The sequence below is a fragment of the Lampris incognitus genome, chromosome 18 (genome assembly GCF_029633865.1).
Source record: "Lampris incognitus isolate fLamInc1 chromosome 18, fLamInc1.hap2, whole genome shotgun sequence".
NCBI lineage: Eukaryota > Metazoa > Chordata > Actinopteri > Lampriformes > Lampridae > Lampris > Lampris incognitus.
Window position 1 is genome coordinate 5,948,478 of NC_079228.1, and position 22,246 is coordinate 5,970,723.

Consider the following 22,246-nt stretch of genomic DNA (forward strand, 5'->3'; position numbering starts at 1 on the left):
AACACAATAAATCCACTTCTTCTAGCATCGTGTGAGCGTATCGGTGCCAGATGAAGTGTTACCAGAAGCCGATACAGAGACACTTCATTAAGATAGGCGAAAGGAGAAAGAAGCCAAATCTGTTAAGTTAGCTTAAAAAAGTGGATTGATTTGGAACATGTTTGAAATATGTTGGTTTAAGAATATAGAAATCAGTTTAACCTAAATGTTCAAATATGTCTATGTTTATGTTTGAGAATCGAAAAAAACCCGCAAAACAAACCAAGACATTTCATTTATCATTCGTCATGAGTTTTATTATGTTGATGTTAAAGTAAGGACAACTGTAACTCTAACGGATGTAGTGTAGTGGGATATATCACGAGATCAGACAGACAGGAAGTGACGGGGACGAGAATGTACTGGAGTGAGAGGATGGACAATAAAGAGAGTTAAAAGTGTTGCTTCTTTATTGGATGACGCAACATCAGGGGTGTAGCACAAAATTCTGGGCCCTATACATAAGCAGTCTCTGTGGGCCCCTTTCCTCTTTTGACTCTCACGCATCACTGTTTTGAGTTCTAGCATACTGTATATTATTTACAATCACAGTACATTCATCTCTTTTAACCTAACTTGATCTAACTTAACTATCTTGCAGCGACTGAAACAATGTATAGTATCACTGCAAACTTTGATGCATCTTAGGGTACTGATGCTGACAGCCATAGTGTTCTTCAGAGATATAATTTCATATGACAGTGTAGCCATGATGCTGATTAATGTATGATACTGTGCGTGTTACAGTACTAGCTAGCTAGCTAACCCCTACTGTGTTCAGGTAGTAGGAGTTAAGAGTTAGCTAGCTAGCTGCTAACTAGATGTGGTAGTAGGAGTTAGCTAGCCACCTTTCTTTTAAAAGCTCCTAGCTCACCTTTCTTTTGGAAGAAATTACTCAAAATCTGTTTTCCCTCATTTTGCCTTCAACTGATGCTATGACACTAATTAGTTAGAAATAACAATTTGCAAACCAAAACAAACTTTTAATTCCAGGCTTCCCGAGGCCCCCCCTCCCTTCTGGGCCCTGGTAGCCCCCCCCCCCACTACGACGCCGCTGCACAACATTGGCTTATAAACATCTTACAATGCTGTGGTTGCAGCTATTCCCCAGTCCTCTGTAAATAGCACACATGGCCATTGTAACGCTAGTTAATGGTCCCGGCATTTTGCATATGAAACTGGTCGTTAGTTTGGGTCGTTATGCCACTGTATTGCTTATAAGGGTGGGACACCTGCAGTCAGCTGAGACTGAAGAGGTCACTTACATGATGATGAAACGTTTCTGTCAATAAACGCTGAGTCCAGATGAACTGAATCAACCTTCTGTCATTTAAACAGCTCACTTTCTCAAGAAAACCACCATCTTCTATACAACTACATCTGGAATTCAGTCACCCCCCCCCTTCCCTCTACGTATACCCCCTCCCAACACACACACACACACACACACACACTGGTTGCTGTGCATGTTTGCAGTGACCTTGGCATCTTGTGCAGAGTGCTGCAGAACCACACCGAGAAAACCCATGATGGAGGTTCCTGTTCTCAGTCCAAGACGTCTAGAAAAAAGAAAGACTAGCGTGAGGGTTTGTCTAACCTCTGCCTCTTTCAATCTTTGTGCTCGGTAAGACAAAAATACTGGCAGAGACTAAGTGGTCGATGACAGTATAATTACGTTTCGATAAAAAAACAAAACAAAACAAAACTTCGTAACCTAGTAATATAAATACTGCCTGAGAGAAACGTATCAGCATTAACAGAATTATGCAAAACCCACAAGCTTCATTTAAATATTTAACCGAGTATAATTAACAACTCGCAGTGTTTCATGTGATCCACGCTGCAGCATCAGTTGCAGGATGTGTCGTCACTGTTAAACCGGACATGACGTCTCGTCCCACTCATACACACTTCACCCCACCAAACTGTACACACAAACTCCAATCTCTTTTCAAAGCTCTCCAAAAAAAAATCACCAATGTACTACCTTATCAATGGCACGTGGCCTGAGCAAACGAGCCAAGCGTCAACTTGTGCTGTGCTCTTTTGTCTGATTAGGCAGCGCCACCTTCTGGCAACTTGAGGACATTAAGGTAATTTTCATGACATTTGACTCACTGAAAACATGGGTTCTGGTTTCATGGTGATACAACTATAAGTTTAACCACACAATGTAATCATCTTGCCTTTACATGCATATGTCTTGTCGTGTATGTATATACTTTATATGCAGATGTTTTATTCTACACGAGGACTAAAGTTGACTTTGTAAGGGTCGTTGGAATTGTGCGTTTATCAATTCTCACCGCTAGGTGGTGGTGAAGCCTCAGGAACAAGCTCCACTTGGTCTTAGTCACGTTCCATAAGCTGTTTGGAAAGTACTTTCTAATTGTGTAACTGGTCTCCCACATGAAAATGAAACTCAGTATGAAGCGTAGCTGAGGGTGTGAGGACATTTACTTACAAGATGCTGTTTGGAACCCTTACCATCTGTTGCCACACCATGACGTGTTCTGACCCGAGTGTGCTGATAGGACACATAATAACAATAACAATAATAATAATAATAACAATAATAATAATAATAACAATAATAATTACATTTATATAGCGCTTTTCTAGACACCCAAAAGCGAAACTTCGGACGACAGTTTACCACCAGTGTGAATGTGTTGCTGGAGAAAGACTTTTCAATATCTTATTATTTGTCTATACGTAACATTGAAATCGCAGTAAGTCTATCGATGCGTCTGGCGGAACTATGAGCCACAACTGACAATTGATAACAATATTATTTGTTTCCATTTTTACTTTAAAGATGTTCATTTGTTTTTGACAATGACGTTTGCACAGTTCCATACAAAGAAAGCGATGTAAACTGATAACACACATCCAACTAATTCTCAAACAAACAAACAAACATAGTCCCACCCATGAACTAGCAGCTCAGAGCAGCAGCATGGCAGCAGCATGGCAGCAGCAGCAGCAGCATGGCAGCAGCAGCAGCAGCAGCAGCAGCAGCATGGCAGCAGCAGCAGCAGCAGCAGCATGGCAGCAGCAGCAGCAGCATGGCAGCAGCAGCAGCAGCAGCAGCATGGCAGCAGCAGCAGCAGCATGGCAGCAGCAGCAGCAGCAGCAGCAGCAGCAGCATGGCAGCAGCAGCAGCAGCAGCAGCAGCAGCATGGCAGCCTGGTGGGCTCATAAAGCACACACGTTCCTACAGAGCTGCTGCAGGGAAGTGGGTCGCCTCGATGCACACGTCCTCCGATACAGATACAGATCCACCCAGAGTTTTCTGTCTGGGGAAAAAAAGGTCTTGACTAAAGTAGTGAAAGTATACCCTGGGCACAGGATGACCAGGATTTCACTCCTAAATCGACCATGGGCGGTCAAAATGACCGCCGGTTTTTAAACTCTATATTGTGTCAGGATAAATACCCAGCTGAGATATTAATGCGTTACATATGTTAGTGTGTCTGTTATGAAACTAACTGACAGCTAAATTAACGTTTTAACAACTTTAACACTATTTCTCAGACAATTTAAAATGGCGGCTGTCCAACGCCTGTAAACACCGCAGCGCCTCGGTGGTAGTCATGGTGACTCTGTAGCGGCGTCTGTAACCACACATGTTGGACATCATCACACATCAAGTTTAGACTATTTCTCTCCGCTGGAGGGCGCTAGTGTGTTTCTAGGACAGAGCAGCGAACTTCACGGAGGAAATGACGTCACCAACACACGTCATAAATAGTCACATGACGCGCATGATCACGCGCGAATTACGAGCGGCCATGTTGCCCGCTCATGGTCGTTTTAGGAAGATCTTATCATAACTTCTTTTGTGCGATTGATCTAAAACTCATTTTAATGCAAATATATGCCATTTTAGGAGCATCCAGGGGGCGGCAGGTCTGTATCTTTTCCCTCCACAAAGTTATTAAACTTTGAAAATCCAAAGCGGTCATAATGACCGTCTTGGTCCTTGGCCCTTGCAGTGACGGTGTAGTTTCCAGTAAAACGTGTTTTATGCGGCGGTGGCGGTGTTGTAGCGCAGGATGAACAGACCTTAACACAGTCCACCCTCCTCCTTACTTGGACTGCTGTATGTCAGTAGGAAGATGCATTAATCACTGCTGACATCCCGGTTTAACCACCCTTTTATTTACCACCGCGCCGCTGCTCATACCTCTCAGGTCATGAAATGGAAGAAAACAGAATGAGGAACATTTCAGCAATCGAACTGATAATGACCTTGTGTTTGGTAAGGCCCTTAAAAGCCTGTTTCCACCCAGAACATTGTGTTCTTGTTTTCGTTCCTCTCATAACACCCCACCACACTGCAAGTCTTTGCTACTTCCTGCTGAGATTACTCCATCAGTCCTTCTCTTTCAGAAGGTAATGAAAGCTCATTGTGCTTGGTCAGTGGTGAGAAGAAAACCTAAAACCAACAAACAGCTGGTATGACTCCTGTGCTCACTGCTGCCATTACATGAGGGTCTACACAGAGAAGGCTGTGATGCTCCAGGCTCTCTGAGTCAAAGCGTCCCGGGTCCGGTGGGTCCGTTTCCGTGTCTTTTTATCTGCTCAAGTAAAAAGGCCACATTAAGTCAGGTTATCTTCACAAGAAGAAAAGAGCTTGGTCGGAGGAAACAAGATGGTCCCCTATCTGTTTGTTCCTACTGTCTGGCACTTTGACCTCAGGGGTCTTCTCTTTATGAAGGCCACTTTGCAGAAGAGGACATGTCAGCAGAGCTCTGCCCCCTTTCAGGGACACGTCAGGTTAGAAGGCTTACTGGAACACATGCGATGATTAGAAAAGCAGAATTCTTTCGTTACACATCTTTATGTTGTACAGAATAAGGCATGTGTAACTGTTTACCACGTGTCATTGTGACAGTCTGCTGGGAGACATGCATTTGACTACAGGATTCTTTATCTAACAAAGCTAAAGGCACACAGGGGTCTGTGAACTCAATCCGACTGGGACTGAGGGAGGGTTTCCCAGCAGGACCATTCCAGGGGCACATAAGCACCAGCCCCTCAGCCCGCCTCACATGTGGGAGTGATTATTTGTTCCTTTGGTGTAAAACCGGCCTACTTTTGAGCCAAAGTCTTCTTCCTAAAGGTCTCCATGCCAGGAGCCCGCCTGAGTCCAGCTGGCTAATGTAGAACATGTGTGAAATGCCTCGGCCGAGTATCAGGTGAGGAACACATGGTACACGGACAACAAGGCGAGAGGAAAACCCCCCAAAATACACAGAGGCCCCTAGGGAGGGTGGCGGTAATAAACAGTAAATGGGACAGAAGTTGCATTTATCGACTGGGATTTGCTCTGGAAGATGGGACGGTGCAGGTACATCAACATGAGTTTGAAACAGAGGTGTGGTGGTGGAGCCTACAAGTCCTCCAACCCATACGACCACATAGGTTGTATACGCCCATTTCACGCCGCAGCCATCTTGGATTAAAAAAAAAACCAAGCGGTGGGAACTTGGCCACGCCCCCTTTTTACTTCATTGAAAACACTGCTGGAAGCAACATGTACTGCTGTGTACCATCCTGCAACTCCTATCAAAGAAGGGAAAGAGATAAATCCTTGACGTTCACCGCTTCCCCAAACGCCTGCGCACCCGTAAGGCATGGGTGGTGAAAATTAAGAGGGATACAGGGCCGCATTTTCAGGCAACTACCAATACCTTCACCTTTACCTAGCTAGCTGGCTGGATAGCTAGCTAGCTAGCTCCCTGGCAACGTTGTTAGCTAGCTTTCTGGTCTAACTACAACTATATATAGTATATATATATATATATATTCACTAATCTTTCAATAGTGGATAGCTCTGTTCTGACACATCATCTTGATAACAGGAAAATGGGTGGATTTATATTGCTTCCCACATGTATGACATATCCTCATGTGTCCAGTGAGGTTTGGGCGACTCTACCTGATCATGACTACGACGTGAAGCCCCTTTCTGTGGAAGACCAGCTTGACGCAATAAAGAAACGCATCGCTTTCCTGGAGGACGAAAATAAAAAGCTGAAAAGTGAGCGTTTTGGTCTAGAACGCTTCCAGTGTGCGCCCAATCTGATCAGGGTTTACACTGGTTTTAAGGATTACCACACCCTCAAAGCACTCTTCCTAGCTTTACAGCCTACTGCAGAGTCCATGGTGCAATGGACTCAAATGCAAAGGAACAGCCATAACCTAGAACACATTTCTGTGTCTGGCTTCCATGCAGAGCATTTATCGCTGATTGATCAGTTTTTCCTGTTCTTGTGCCGGGTGAGGCAGGGCTTTTTTGCTCTGGATTTATCTGTACGATTCAATGTGTCGCCAGCCACAGTCAGCAGGAACTGTACGACATGGGCCACTATTTGCTCTTTATGTTAGGGACCCTCCCAATCACTATCTTAGTTTAGTAAACAATTGATGATTTGAGTTTGGTAGCCAGTTCCAGTTTATTGCTACAACAGAATGACAGTTGACCGAACATATTTTAGTTTAAAATGAACCAACAGTTTTGTTAAAGTTAAAGGACAAAGAATGAAAATATTGTAGCTGGGACAATCTAATGTATGAATATTGAATGTAGAGTATAAAAATGAAATGTATCTTTTTATTTTATTATTTTATTGTGATTAAACAGCTTCTTTGAATACAGCCCTGTGTGTGTGTCTCTCCTCACCGGCACAGGAGAGGCAGAAAGTACTTAGTTTTAGTTTTCATATCCCCCCATTCCTCCGCATCACAGTAGCTCCGCTCCAGGTGGTAGTCATCTCGGCACTTCACAAAAAAGTCCCACCACATCATCCCTGTGATTCCCATTTGTCCCATCATGTGATTGTAGTAGCCATGGCTGTGTTTGAGAGCAAAAGATCCATCTGGTCTTAGAGAAAGGTGCTTGCACTCCACAAAGCTGTCCCACATCAGGACACTTAATTTCCAGCAGTCCCTGAAGCTGACCGGAGTCATCCACCACTTTTCGGTCAGGGGAGGCACCCAAATGTGGGGCGTTGGGGTTGATGGCGAAACCGCAAGTGGAGACCGAGTGTCCAGTTACTTCCTCATACTGTATAGCTGCAGCGGGCTCCAACTCAATTCCTCTCATCATGGCCTGTGTCTCACAGTCCCCTTCGGTCTCTGCCCCGGCTGCATTGATTTCCGATTGAGTAAGAAGGGGGCGTGGCTAAGTTCCCACCACTTGGTTTTTTAAAAATCCAAGATGGCCGCGGCGTGAAATGGGCGTATACCCTCTTATGCGACCCACAGGAGCGTTTCCTAAATTAGCGCCCCTACCGGCGGCAGGAGATATGCCACACATGCTTTTCGCCTCTGTGCATTGTGGGTTTTTATCTACTTGCTGACATCCTTTTTACAACGCCTCATAGACAGGCTGGTAAAGGTAAGTCGTCAGTAAATACTGATAAAAACAACGTGAGAACAATAGATTATGTAGTTAGTGCTATTGGCAGCACGACCGCTAGAGGTCGCTTAACTTTAAAACGTAATTATAGGTCGTAATAAGCTGCTTGTACAAACCACCTATGAGGTCGTTTTTTGGTGGAGGACGGTTGTAAAGTTTCACGCCCATGCAGACCCGAACCACCAGGTCACGGACCAGGCGACTGGGTTTGCTGGTCTGGCTTCCTCTGTCTTTAATAAATCAGACATAGAAGACAGGGCATATACAGAAGAGTGCTAATTCATTATGGAGAGCACTGTACCTCATTGGAAAATGAAAAGTAACCATGACAACACAACCTGACTAAAAGCTGTAAAGTATCCGATACTAAAAGGAAAATAACGCAGCCAGAGCTGTTTTTGCTTTTTCATAATGATGATGCTATGTGTAATGTCGGTTGTCCTCACACACACACACACACACACACACACACACACACACACACACACACACACACACACACACACACACACACACACACACACACACACACACACACACACACACTGTGTGAGATGTCTGTTTTTGTTCCGGCTCGCCCAGCCGTGCTCCCTTCCCAACGTGATCTCCGTGGTACGCTCGGGACCTCTGAGCGCGCTGCCAGGGAGCTGCGCGCTTGTCAACGGGAACGAGCCAGGCGCGCTCCGTCTAACACCTGAAGCTTGTTGTCTCATCCCGCACCTGCAGCCAATCAGCTCGTCGGGGCTGGGCTTAAGTTTGCTGGTCTCCCAGAGCTCATTGAAGTTCGTGCCGTAACCTCCTCGTTGAAGTGGTTACTCTTCCCTCCCTGTGCATTCTCTCCGAGTGTATCTCAGCCCTTGGATTCACTATTTTCTCTGTGGAGTTTTGCCCTGTGGAATCCTCCTGCCGCGTTCCCAATTTGGATTACCAGTGAGTTTTATTGGACTTTCTCTGTTTGTTGTGGATTACCTGCAAAGTGGATTACTGGACTCTTTTCGTTGCCGTGCTTGTTTTCTCGTTGGACCTTAGAGGGACATTTCGGTTCATTTTGGACTTCCTGTTTCCTAAGTTGCTCCTTGTCCTCCTGTGTTGACCTTTGTCTGAACTATTTATAAACTGGTGTCGTGCGCTTGGGGTCTTCCACAAACCCTAACAGTACGAACTTGCCATGACGACCCCGGCTGGCACAGAGAGCGTACCGACCAGTCCGGTTCAAGCACCTCTCATCAAGCAGATCCAACTCTCAGCAGCTAGAGGCGGCCTCTGTTGCTGTGAGGGATCTTCACGCTCAGGTCCAACCCCTCCAGGCCTCTGTGGACAACCTAACGAGCCAGCAGGCGGCGTTGGTGAGCCAACAAGCAGAAATCCTGCGGCAGTTGCAGACCATCACGGCGGCTCTCACCACCCAGCCGCCAGGCCAGCCTGCTCTTGGAGTCGTGGGTAACCCGCCCCCTGGGCCCGCTGCCCCGGTTAACCCTGTGGGGCTCAACGGAGTTCCCCGGGAGCCCTGCCTCTCCAGTCCACGACCATTGATGGCGTGCCACGTTCATCATGCAGTGTGAGCTGGTCTTCATGCACCAACCTAGCATGTTCACGTCTGATGCTGTCCGAGTCACTTACGTGACCAACCTGCTCACAGGCCGAACAGCTCAGTGGGCCACTGCTTCCTGGTCCATGGGAGCCAGTTTCTGCCTCACCTACGGGGACTTTGTAGCGGAACTACGGAAGGTATTCCACCATCCGATCTGTGGCCAGGACTCTGTTGCTCGGCTGAGCAGTATCCAGCAGGGCAGTGGCAGTGTCACGGACTACTCAGTGGAGTTCAGGCTGGCCGCGGCTGGAATGACCAGTCACTTCGGGTCACCTTCCGGAGAGGTCTCAGCAAGGCTGTCAAGGACCAGCTAGCCACCCGGGAGGAGTCCACCTCCCTCGTTGACCTGATCACGCTCGCCATCCGCATCGATGGACGCCTCCGGAGAGGAGGCGCGAGCGAGCCCTGCGTGGATCCCCATCCATTCCCCAGTCGTCCAGCACTCCTTACAGGATCCCTACGCCTGCTCGCCCCACTTTTCCTGTGGCCGTTTCTCCCTCCGCGCCCCAGACCCCGACGGGGGAGGAACCTATGCAGCTGGGGCGCACGCGCCTTAGTCCGGCCGAGCGGGAGGCCCGGTTCAAGGCGGGTCAATGCCTCTACTGCGGCGAGAGGGGACATCTGATCAGCAGTTGCCCCACTCGGCCAAAAGACTAGGCTCACTGGGACCCCGGGAGATCCTAGTGAGCCGCCCTGCCCCACAGAACCTCGACTCGGGAGCTAATGAGTGTTTCCTGGACTCAGAGTTTGCTGCCCAGACTAACATCCCGCTAGAGACGCTGGAGAAGCCCATAGAGGCCTTCACGCCGGACGAGCACTGCCTGGCCAGCGTCACCCAACGCACCCACCCCGTCTCTCTCACCATAGCAGGGAACCATGTTGAGAAACTTCGATTCTCCATCATCCAGCCCCCGTTAGTCCCTGTGATCCTAGGGCGCCCCTGGTTCGTGCAGCATTAGCCACACATCGCCTGGGCCTCCGGTACCATCATGGAGTGGAGCTCCTCCTGTCATGTCCAATGTCTCCAGGCTGCTCCCGGCCCGTGCCCCTCCTCCCGACCTCTCTTCTGTTTCCCCTGAGTACCATGATCTAGGTGAGGTTTTCAGCAAGACCTGGGCCCAATTCCTTCCTCCTCATCGGTCTTGTGACTGTGCTATCGACCTCCGCTCTGGGTCACCCCTTCCCAGCAGTCGTCTGTACAGTCTGACCATCCCCGAGAAGGCTGCGATGGACCAGTACATCTCCGAGTCCTTGGCAGCGGGGCTCATTCAGCCCTCGTCCTCCCAGCTGGCAGCTGGCTTCTTTTTCGTGAAGATGGACGGGGGCCTCCGACCCTGCATTGACTACCGCCAACTCAATGAGATAACTATCAGGAACAAGTATCCCCTTCCCCTCATGAGTTCCACCCTTGAGCCCCTCACCCAGGCTACAGTCTTCACTAAGCTGGACCTCCGGTGTGCCTATCATCTGATCCGGAAAGGGGACGAGTGGAAGACAGCCTTTAAGACGCCTCGGGGTCATTATGAGTACCTGGTCATGCCGTTCGGCCTCACCAACGCCCCGGCAGTATTCCAGGCTCTCGTGAACGACATTCTCCGCGACATGCTCGACGAGTTCGTTGTGGTCTACCTCGATGACATCCTCATCTTCTCGAGGAACATGTCCACCGGGTACTCGAACGTCTCCTCCGGAACCGGCTCTTCGTCAAGGCAGAGAAGTGCCGGTTCAATTCCCCTTCCGTTGACTACCTGGGCTTCATCGTTGAGAAGGGACAGACCCGAGCTGACCCGCGCAAGATCCAGGCTGTGGCGGACTGGTCCGATCCCACATCCAGGAAGGAATTACAGAGCTTCCTCGGGTTTGCGAACTTCTACAGGAGGTTCATCAGGAACTACAGCTGCGTGGCAGAACCTCTCACTAGGCTGACATCCCCCTCCCAGCCGTTCATCTGGTCCCCGGCTGCCCGCTCTGCGTTCCAGTCCCTCAAGGAGAGGTTCACCAGCGCCCGGGTCCTGCTCCACCCCGACCCCAGAGGCAGTTCATCGTGGAGGTGGATGCTTCGGACACCGGGTTGGGGGCTGTCCTTTCCCAGCGGTCAGCGTCTGACCAGAAGGTCCATCCATGTGCCTTCTTCTCTCGCCGGTTCCTCCCCGCTGAGGAGAACTACGATGTCGGGAACCGGGAGCTGCTGGCAGTGGTGGCTGCTCTGGAGGAGTGGCGCCATTGGCTGGAGGGGGCGGAACAGCCGTTCACCATCTGGACTGACCATAAGAACTTGACGTTCATCCGAGCAACCAAGCATCTCAATGGTCGGCAGGCATGGTGGGCCAGCTTCCTCAGTCGGTTTGACTTCACGCTGACTTATCGCCCCGCAACACGAAGGCAGACTCCCTGTCCCGACAACACCCGAGGAGGGAGCCAGCTACAGAGGAGCCGGCTCCCATCCTTCCTGAGGCCAGGGTGGTTAACGTGGTTACCTGGGGCATCGAGACCGTGGTCAGGCAGGTGTTGCGCTCCCATCCTGCCACGTGCCTCCACGCCGTATGTTCGTCCCTGACTCAGTCCGGTCCCGGGTTCTTCAGTGGGGCCATGTCAGTCAGTTTGCTTGCCACCCGGGTGTCCACCGCACCTTCACCTTCCTGGCTCGGTGTTTCTGGTGGCCCACCATGAAGGACGACGTCAGGGACTTCGTAAAGGCCTGCTCCGTCCGTGCTCGCAGCAAGGCCTCTCACCAGGCACCCGCGGGTCTGCTGCAGCACCTCATAACTCCAAGCCAGCCCTGGTCCCATGTGGCGTTGGATTTCGTCTCCGGACTGCCTCCCTCCCAGGGTAACACCGTGATCCTAGCAGTGGTGGACTGCTTCAATAAGGGAGTGCACCTGGTGGAACTCCCCAAACTCCCATCGGCTTCTGAGACGGCGGACGTCCTGACGAGCAACGTGTTCCGTCTCCACGGCCTTCCCCTGGACGTCGTCTCGGACTGAGGGCCCCAGTTCGTCTCCCAGGTATGGCGGGCTTTTTGTAAGGTGCCTTTGTTAGCCTCTCCTCTGGATATCACCCACATACTAACGGGCAGACGGAGAGGATGAACCAGAGCCTGGAGTCTGCCCTCTGGTGCGTTGCCGCCAAGAAGCCCAGCTCCTGGAGCCGGTTCCTCCCGTGGGTCGAGTATGCCATCAACTCCCTGGTCAGCTCTGCCACCGGCCTCTTACCTTTTGAGGTGTCCCTGGGCTACCAGCCGCCTCTCCTTGCTGCGCAGGAGTCGGAAGTGGCAGTTCCCTCCGTGCAGACCCATCTGAACCGGTGTTGTCGCGTCTGAGAGGTGACCAGAGCCGCTCTGCTCCGGGCAGCTGAGCGTGCCAGTCGGTGAGCCAACCGACGCCGGTCCCCAGCGCCTACGTACCAACCAGGCCAAAGGGTGTGGCTGTCCTCGAAGGACCTCCCGCTTCAGTCCACCGCGAAGAAGCTGATCCCCCAGTTCGTCGGGCCCTTTGAGATCAGGAAGGTGCTCAGTCCCGCGGCGGTGAGTCTGAAGCTTCCATGAAGATCCATCCGGTTTTTCATGTGTCTCGGGTTAAGCCTGTCTCCCACAGTCCTCTGATGCCTCCGGCCCCAGCTCAGCCTCCCTTTGAGATCGTGGATGGGCACCCTCAGTGGAAGGTCTGCCGGCTGATGGACGTCCGGCGCCGAGGACGGGGGTTCCAGTATTTGGTGGACTGGGAAGGTTACGGTCCGGAGGAACGTAGCTGGGTCTCCCGCCAGCTCATCCTGGACCCTGGACTGCTCACCGAGTTTCATCGTTCCCATCCCGACAAGCCTGGCAAGTCGCCTGGTGGCTCCCGTGGAGGGGGGGGTACTGTTACGGCTCACCCAGCCATGCACCCTTCCCAACGTGATCTCGCAGGTACGCCCGGGACCTCTGAGTGCGCTGCCAGGGAGCTGCGCGCTTGTCAACGGGAACGAGCCAGGCGTGCTCCGTCTCACACCTGAAGCTTGTTGGCTCATCCCGCACCTGCAGCCCATCAGCTCGTCGGGGCTGGGCTTAAGTTTGCTGGTCTCCCAGAGCTCATTGCAGTTCGTGCCGTAACCTCCTCGTTGAAGTGGTTACTCTTCCCTCCCTGTGCATTCTCTCCGAGTTTATCTCACCCTTGGATTTACGATTTTCTCTGGAGTTTTTCCCTGTGGAATCATCCTGCCGCGTTCCCAATTTGGATTACTAGTGAGTTTTCTTGGACTTTCTCTGTTTGTTGTGCATAACCTGCAAAGTGGATTACTGGACTCTTTTCGTTGCTGTGCTTGTTTTCTCGTTTTCAAGTTAAAGGACAACTTCTGTTTTTTGGACTTCCTGTTTCCTAAGTTGCTCCTTGTCCTCCTGTGTTGACCTTTGTCTGAACTATTTATAAACTACGCCGGTTTCGGCTAACTCTATCTCTGCCTGGTGTCGTGCGCTTTGGGTCTTCCACAAACCCTAACAGTTTTCGAGCTACTGGCAGGCGAAATATATCAAATCGAGTGTCTCAGTCCCACTCGGGTTGCTATAACAAAGATATCTCAAACAATGTCAACTTTGCAGTAAAAAAGACATAACTGAACGAATGATACTTAATGACACAGTCATAAAGACTCCTTCATCTTCATCATAGGCCGCGGAACCGGTGTGGCCAGTAGGGCCGTGGCCATACCTACTCTGGCGTGCATCAAACATAAACATGTGTAAAAATTCAAATCGCAAATACGTTACATTGTTAATGTATTGCACTTTTGCGCGCTTCCCGGGCTAATTTCCACTAGCTGTAAGCCTACGTACAGTACGTAGCCTATCACAAACAACAAACTCTGTTTCCTAATGAGTGATTGGTTATTTGTGTCACGTGAGCTTAGCGTCACATGGACGTGAATTTCACAGCACAAAATACCAGCGCTCTATGTAAGTAGACTAACTGCTAGTGTGTTCGCTACACTTTAAGCAACAGTAACGTTAAAATTAATGATGAAGCGTCGAACAATAACTGATTTCTTCGGGTCAAAGTTAACCAAGGTAGCTGAGACAACCACCGTCACTCCAGCCCACAATGAGCCCACAATGAGGAACCGGAAGTAGAACGACTAACTGTTGCTGCTCCAACTGGCCCCTCTGCCGCCGCTACCCTCAACGTTATGAGCCTCGCCCCAGCCCACAGTGAGCCCTCTGAGCTTGAGGAACCAGCAGTAGAATTGCTAATTAGCCCCAGAACTTGACTTTGACAGTTTACGCGCACAGTTGAATATGCTGCGAGATGCGATCCGAACGTCTGGAATTACCGTCACAACGGTAGCATCAGTGCCATCGGCAATGAACGCTGCTCCGGTAGCGAAAACCCCTACTGCCAGATGTACACAGGCTGCTGACATTGTTTTACAACTCCCGTGTCCACTGCCCGCGCCGAGAGGTCTTTCTCAACCCTTCGTCGTATGAAGACTTATCTAAGGTCAACAATGACTCAAAGGAGACTCAATGACTTGATGTGCAGCCACACACACAGGGATGCTTTGGCCAATGTGGATGGTCTCGCCATTGCCAGTGACGTCATCCAGCACAACGAGGGACGGAGGAACTTCTCTGGGAACGTTTAAGACGGGGTGGTGAGCGTTGACATTTTGTAATCCTGTGCAACTGGACTTGACGTGTCAAATGATTTATGCTTTCTAATCATACTGATTATACTATTTGATTGTGACTCAAGTGTAGGCTATAATCAGGACAAATAAAAACGGCAATAATGAATAATAATAAATAAAGTTATGCGTTACGAGTGTGGCTTGGGGAGGGTGGGCGTCACGTCATTCGTGGCCCTACCCATTCGAAATGCGTTCCGCTGCCTATGATCTTCATGACAGATGGCGTGGCTATGACGGTGTCTTGTCAGTCTCGTGCACACCATTTCAAATAAAGGGTTACCCATACATGTAGGTCATTTATTTATTTATTTATTGCTTAGGTATTGCTATCTGTTGTACTATTATACACGCGAGTGACTAGTGTTCTTTTGTGGCCAGTGTAAATACTGCCCCCTGCAGACTGTGTGCTGCTATGTAGCCTGTTAGTATTTGTAGCAGAGCAGCGTCGCATTTCGATGTGGTTTGTGTCTACGTCCAAGAGACACAGCAGCCTGCTCATCACTAACTCACTCGTGGTGCATGTTTTAATGATCAACTCGTTATGAGCTCCCGAAGCTGCCTAATAACAAAACTGATCATTTAAATTAGCTGTGTTTGGAGCAGGGAGAGATCTAAAACATGCAGGACAAGTGGTCCGCCAGGAGAGGTTTGAGAAACGCTGGTGTAGGCTTCATCACGAGTGAGTTAGTGACAAGCATCACCTTGCTGGTATTCCTTAATTGGTCATCCAGGGGGAAAATCATAAATCGGTGCATGTTTCAAATCAAACTTGGTAGGAATCAAATGGTTTTATCAGCACATACTTTATTTGATCGACTGCGACAGAGTGAATTTGACACCCCACATTATTTTTTCCGCATTTAAAAACTTCGTAACCATCCTATGCTGCCTAAACACATCGATCAAGAACACAGAGTGCTGCATTTGACACAGCTGACTACAACTGTGAACTGATTGAAAAACTGGGTGGGATTTTCTGGCACAGCACTAAACTGGTTTGAATCATACTTAAAGGACAGTGACTACTTTGTGTGTATAGGTAATTACAAATCTGAGCATACAAAAATGACCTGTGGGGTTCCCCAAGGCTCCATTCTGGGGCTGCTTCTGCTTAACATCTATATGCTTCCAATAGCCCAGATTATGGAAAACAACAAATTGCACTACCATAATTATGCAGGCGACACGCAGGTTTATATAACCATATCACCAGGGAACTAAAATCCCATGTAAGCATTGAGTAAATGCATTGAACAAATCAATGATTGGATGTCTCAGAATGTTTTTCAATTAAAGATAAAAAAAACGAAGTAATTGTCTTTGGAGCCAAGGAAAAACGAGTAAAAGTCAGCACTCAGCTACAATCGGTAATTCTAAAAACGACGAACCAAGCCAGAAATCTTGGTATAGTCATGGACTCAGACCTGAATTTAGATAGCCACATTAAGACAATTACAAAGTCTGGCTACTATCGCTTGAAAAAATAAATCAAGATTAAAGGATTTATGTCTCTGCAGGATTTGAATAAACGTGTCCAAGTGTTTAGATTCAGTCGACTTGACGACTATAATGGTGTCTTTGCAAGTCTTTCTAAAAAAATGGTCAGCTGAGGCCGCTCTGATGGCCGAGTGGAATAAACCGCCGTTCTTGCAATCCGCTCGTCGTGTGGCTGGGAGGTTCGTATCCCAGACTAGCCGTAACCGGTCACGGCCAGAGCGTCCACGGGTAAGGCATTCATTAGGCCACCCTTACTCGAGGGATAGTGGGTGTAGATCGGTGTAGTGTTCAGGAACTCGTCGTTCTCCAGCGACCCCTCTCACCCATCCGGGCGCCTGGAGCCAAGCAACCGAAAGCATTCTCCCTACGTCTCCTTCGCGGCCTGAGGGTAATGCAATCCATGTGAGGCTTCAGCCTGTAAAATACCGAGAGCAGCCGACACGAGTTTGAAGGAAGCTGGTGTTACAACTATCTCCTTCCTGTGAAAACGTGAGCTACGGGAGTTATTCGACAAGGGTTGCGGCCATATGCCATTGGGTTAATTGGGTGGGATAAGGGGAAAAACTAGAAATAATTTTTTTTAATTGGTCAGCTGATTCAGATCACTGCTACTCGAGTCCTTACAAAGACCAAAAAAGTGGATTACATCACTCCAGTTCTAAGGTCGCTACATTGGCTTCCTGTCCATCAAAGAATTGATTTTAAAACTTTGCTCTTGGCATATAAAGCACTGAATGGTTTAGGGCCAAAATACATTTCTGACCTACTGCTAAACTATGAACCACCCAGACCACTCCAGCCCGTGATCACGAGATTTCGTGTTACAGTCACAAAATTGTATCACGATGTCACTGAATTTTTCTTGTCTGGCACAACGAAGTTTTATCCAACGCATTCCTATGGGCCAAGTTTTTCTTGCGTGAATCACGTTATCAAGTTGCTGGCTCTGGCTGGTCTGGCCTCCCGGGAGAATGCCGGTCACTTACATATTGTAGCGAATTAGGGGGGCAGCTCGGCCAGACTGTCACAGCCGGGACGCGAACCCGTATCTCCTGCACCACAGGCGACAACGTTAACCAGTCGACTAAAGGGTCCAATCCTTAAGCCAAGGCCTACTGAGCCTGTTCATCCGTGATCGTTACATTACCCCCCTCTTTTGGGAAGCGATGCTTCAGCTCCCTCACGCCTCTGGGCACGCGCGCTTCCGATGGCCTCACGGTCTCACCATCCCACTTCTGACACCAATGTAGCGAATTCGGGGGGCACTCGGTGAACCGCCAAAGCCGGGACGCGAACCGTATCTCCCGCACCGCGGGCGACAACGTTAACCAGTCGACCAAAGGGTCCGACCTGTTAGCCAAGGGCTACCGAGGCTATTCATCCGTGATCGTTACATTGCCCCCTTCCTTCGGGATTCGCGTCCCCGCGCATCGCCACAGCCAGGACGCGAACCTGGGGCTCCTGCACCACGGGCGACATTAACCAGTCGACTAAAGGGTTCGACTCATTAGCCAAGGGCTAACGTGTCTACTTATTCGTGTACGTTACACTACCCCCATTTCGGGAAGCGCGTCCTCGCGCTTCAGCATATCATATCAATGACATTCAGTGGGTGGCCAGGTTCAGGTGGGCAACAGCTTGTGGAAAGAAGCTGTGTTTGAGCCTGGTAGTGCGGGCTCTGAGGCTCCTGTAGCGCCTCCCAGAGTGCAGGGGGGAGAACAGTCCATGGTTGGGGTGGGTGGGATCTCTGCTGATGCTCAGACCCCTTCGAAGGCAGCGTTTGTGATAAATGTCTTTTATGGCTGGGAGCTGGGTACCGGTGATATGCTGGGCCGCCTTGACGACCCGCTGCAGAGCTTTCTGGTCTACTGAGGTGCAGTTGCCGTACCACACTGAGATGCAGATGGTGAGGATGCTCTCTATGGTGCAGTGGTAGAAGTTGGTGAGAATTTTGGGGGGTAGACGGGCGCTCCTCAGGCTCCTCAGGAAATACAGGCATTGTTGGGCCTTTTTCACAAGGGCCTGGGTGTTTGATGTCCACGAAAGGTCCTCGCTGATGTGGACTCCAAGGAATTTAAAGCTGGAAATACGATCCACTTCCACCCCATTGATGTGTATGGGGGAGTGGCTGCAGCTTCTAGACCTCCTGAAGTCCACAATCAGCTCCTTCGTCTTCTGCACATTAAGGACAAGATTGTTGGTAGTACACCATGATGTGAGGTGCTGAATCTCGTCCCTGTAGGCCGTCTCGTCATTGTTGGTGATACGGCCAATGACTGTGGTGTCATCTGCAAACTTAACTATAACATTTGAGGGGTGAGTTGGCACGCAGTCGTGGGTGAAGAAGGAGAAAAGGAGGGGGCTCAGAACACAGCCTTGAGGGGCACCTGTGCTGAGGGTCAGGGTGGAGGAGGAGTGGTCACCTAACCTAACAGACTGAGGTCTGTTGGTCAGGAAGTCCAGGATCCAGTTACAGAGGGAGGGGTTGAGGCCAAGGGAGAGGAGTTTGGTGGTTAGTTGGCGGGGATGATAGTGTTGAAGGCAGAGCTGTAATCTATAAACAGCATCCGGATGTATGTGTTGTTAAGTTCAAGGTGGGTCAGAGCAAAGTGCAGGGCAGTGGCAATGGCATCCTCAGTAGACCTTTTGGGACGGTAGGTGAACTGATGTGGGTCGAATGTGGGGGGGGGGGATAATGTTTTTGATGTGAGCCAGAACCAGTCTTTCAAAGCACTTCATGGCAATGGGGGTGAGTGCTATGGGTCAGTAGTCATTCAGACATGTGGATGTTGGTTTCTTGGGGACAGGAATGATAGAGGTGGTCTTAAAGCATGCCGGGACTTTAGATTGGGACAGTGAGAGGTTAAATACAGGTGTGAAGACCTCAGCCAGCTGGTCGGCACATTCCCGGTAGACCCAACCCGGTATGCCGTCTGGTCCGGCAGCCTTCCGTGTGTTCACTCGGCGCAGTGATTCTCTTGACCTCTGCGACTGATAGAGTGAGCACCTGGTTTTCTGGGTGGCTGGGGATTTTTGTGGCTGGGTCAGTATTGTCCTTGTCGAAGCGGGCATAGAAATGATTTAGCTTGTCTGGCAGGGAGGCATCATGGACAGTGGGACCGCTATTGAAGCTTTTGCAGTCTGTGATAGACTGAATGCCTTGCCACATTCGCCGAGGATCAGAGTTATTGTGAAAGTGGCCCTCTGTTCGTAGGGAATATTTATGTTTGGCTGTTCTGATGCCCTTTTTGAGGTTTGATCTGGCTGCGCTGTAGGCCTCACAGTTACCTGACTTGAATGCTGCATCCCGGACTTTCAGCAGCTGCCGGACCTCACTGCTCATCCAGGGTTTCTGGTTTGGAAAGGTGTGGACTGATTTTTTTGTTGTGACACTCTCAGTGCAAAAGTTAACGTAGGCTAGTATGGCAGATGTCTGTTCATTAGTGTCTATATGGGAGCCATGGGTAGCTATATATGCAAAACCACTCCAGTCTGTGTTGTCAAAACAGTCCTGGAGTTCAGAGACTGCTCCTTCTGGCCAGACAGTGATTGTCTTTACTGCTGGCTTGACCCGTTTTATTAGGGGTTTGTAGGCTGGGACCAGGAACAGGCAGAGGTGGTCAGAATGCCCCAGATGAGGGCAGGGAGTAGCTTTGTATGAGTCCTTGATGTTTGTATAGAGATGGTCCAGGGTGTTTTGTCCCCTAGTGGGGCAGGAGACATGCTGATGGAATTTGGGCAATACAGCCCTGAGGTTAGCCTGATTAAAGTCACCACCTATGATTAAGTCATTGTCCGGGTGTTTGGTCTGTTGTCTGCTGATGGCACATTGTAGCTGCTTAAGTGCTACCTTAGCATTAGCATGTGGGGGGGGGGGTGTATACAGCGGCGGTGGTAATGGCCGTTAGCTCCCTGGGCAGGTAGAAAGGCCTGCACTGAATCATAAGGAGCTCCAGATCAGCAGAGCAATGCCTTTCAACCATCTTTATATTGTTGCACCAAGAGTTACTGACATAAATACTCAAACCTCCTCCGCGGGTCTTGCCGGAGTCCGCTGTCCTGTCGGCCCGGAAGGCTGTGCGGCCCGCTAGCTCGACTGCCGAGTCGCCATGTTGCTGTTGAGCCGAGTCTCCGTAAACATCAGCAGACAGCAGTTCTGCAGCCTTTTCTGAGAGGACAGCCTGAGTCCTATCTCCTCCATGTTGTTAGCTAACGACCGGACATTAGCCATGAAGATGCTGGGGAGGGAAGCTTTGAAGGGAGCGCTACTTAGCTTAGCATGTAGCCCGCCTCGTTTCCCCCTCTTCTGTTCACGTTGCCGCCAGGGGGCAGCGTTTCCACTGCGAGGCCGGTGAGCTGATCATATGGATGGGGAAGTTGTCCGTGATGGTGGAGAGAAGTGAGTAATCCCTTCTGAGGTTTAACAGGTGCTGACGGCTGTGGACGAGCGCAGGACCTACACTTGTCAGTAAACTTGAAACTAACGTATAAATAACAAAGAAAACACGACACTGAACAGGGAGCCACAGTAGCCGCTGCGTCCAGCGCGCTGCCATCTTGGATATGATGAAGCCACTGTGTGCACTGAAGGAACCGCACCAGCTGTCAGTCTATATATCTTTATATATATATATATATATATATATATATATACATACATACATACATGCATACATACATACACACACATGCACACACACACACATATATATATATACATACATACACACACACATATATATATACATATACACACACAAACACACACACACACACACACACACACACACACACACACACACACATATATATATATATATATTTTTTTTTTTGGGTGCTGCTTGGGCCCCCAAGTGCGCGTGGACCCCTGGCCCCTTGCCCAGAATACTCATTGGGTAATCCAGCCCAGCTTCCACGGAAATGGAAGGTTGGCCAAGAGGGTGGAATGTAAGATCAGGTGCAAATCAATAAGGGAGGATAAGTAATGAACCGCAGTCGTCATATATATCTATATATATATGTATGTGTGTGTGTGTGTGTGTGTGTGTGTGTGTGTACACAAACATGTGTATACACATACATGTGTATACACACACACACACACACACATATATATATATATATATACGCTTGCTTGTTAACAGGTGACATTGTGCTGAGTTTGGGAACAGGCTTGTTTGCCGAAGGTAAGAACACTTCCCTGTGTGTCGTGCCAGCCATGCTCAGGAGGACGGGGCTCAGGTAAGACGGCGGTTGAAAGAAAAGGCCGTGTGAGTGGCATTAGAAGTGGCTCTATGAAAGGGAATTAGAGGCATCGGGGATTTACATACATTTAATACGCCCCTGGTCTCCGCTGTGGAAACACCGCCCGGTATCTTTTGATGTCTGCTCCATCAAATTCCGCATGTGTGCCGTGAATTCATTCGAGACACACGACTTGATCACCGCAGGGAGGAGCAGGAGGAGGTGGTTTATCTGAGCCGAGACTTAGTCCTTTCGGGGCAGATGTGAGATTGAGCGAGATCACATAAGAAAGACGAGGCAATAGATAGAAACACATTCAGAGAATGTCGAAACACTGCAGAAACCTGGAGTACCTCCCAGTGTACACTGTGACAAGCTGGATCAGCACTCTCACAAGTCTCCCCCACGATGGGGGACTGTGGGACCAGCACTTGGATAGACACGCTCCCCCTCGGTTGTGTACATGGCGTTCACTCTTCTTTTCTGGCACAGCGAACACCAACCTACACTACATTATCGGCCTGGTGGTTTGACACTCTCACTCTCTCACTCTCTCTCTCTCTCTCTCTCTCTCTCTCTCTCTCTCTCTCTCTCTCTCTCTCTCTCTCTCTCTCTCTCTCTCTCTCTCTCTCTCTCTCTCTCTCTCTCTCATCCAACCTGTTTACATTCCTCTAATCCCACTGTACCCAGTCAGGGGATGAAAGTGAGATGAGAGAGTTTTCCTCCGTCATCTAATGGTTCTGTTTTCCAAGATTCCTCTTTGCTAATGTGTGTAAAAAAATGCAGCT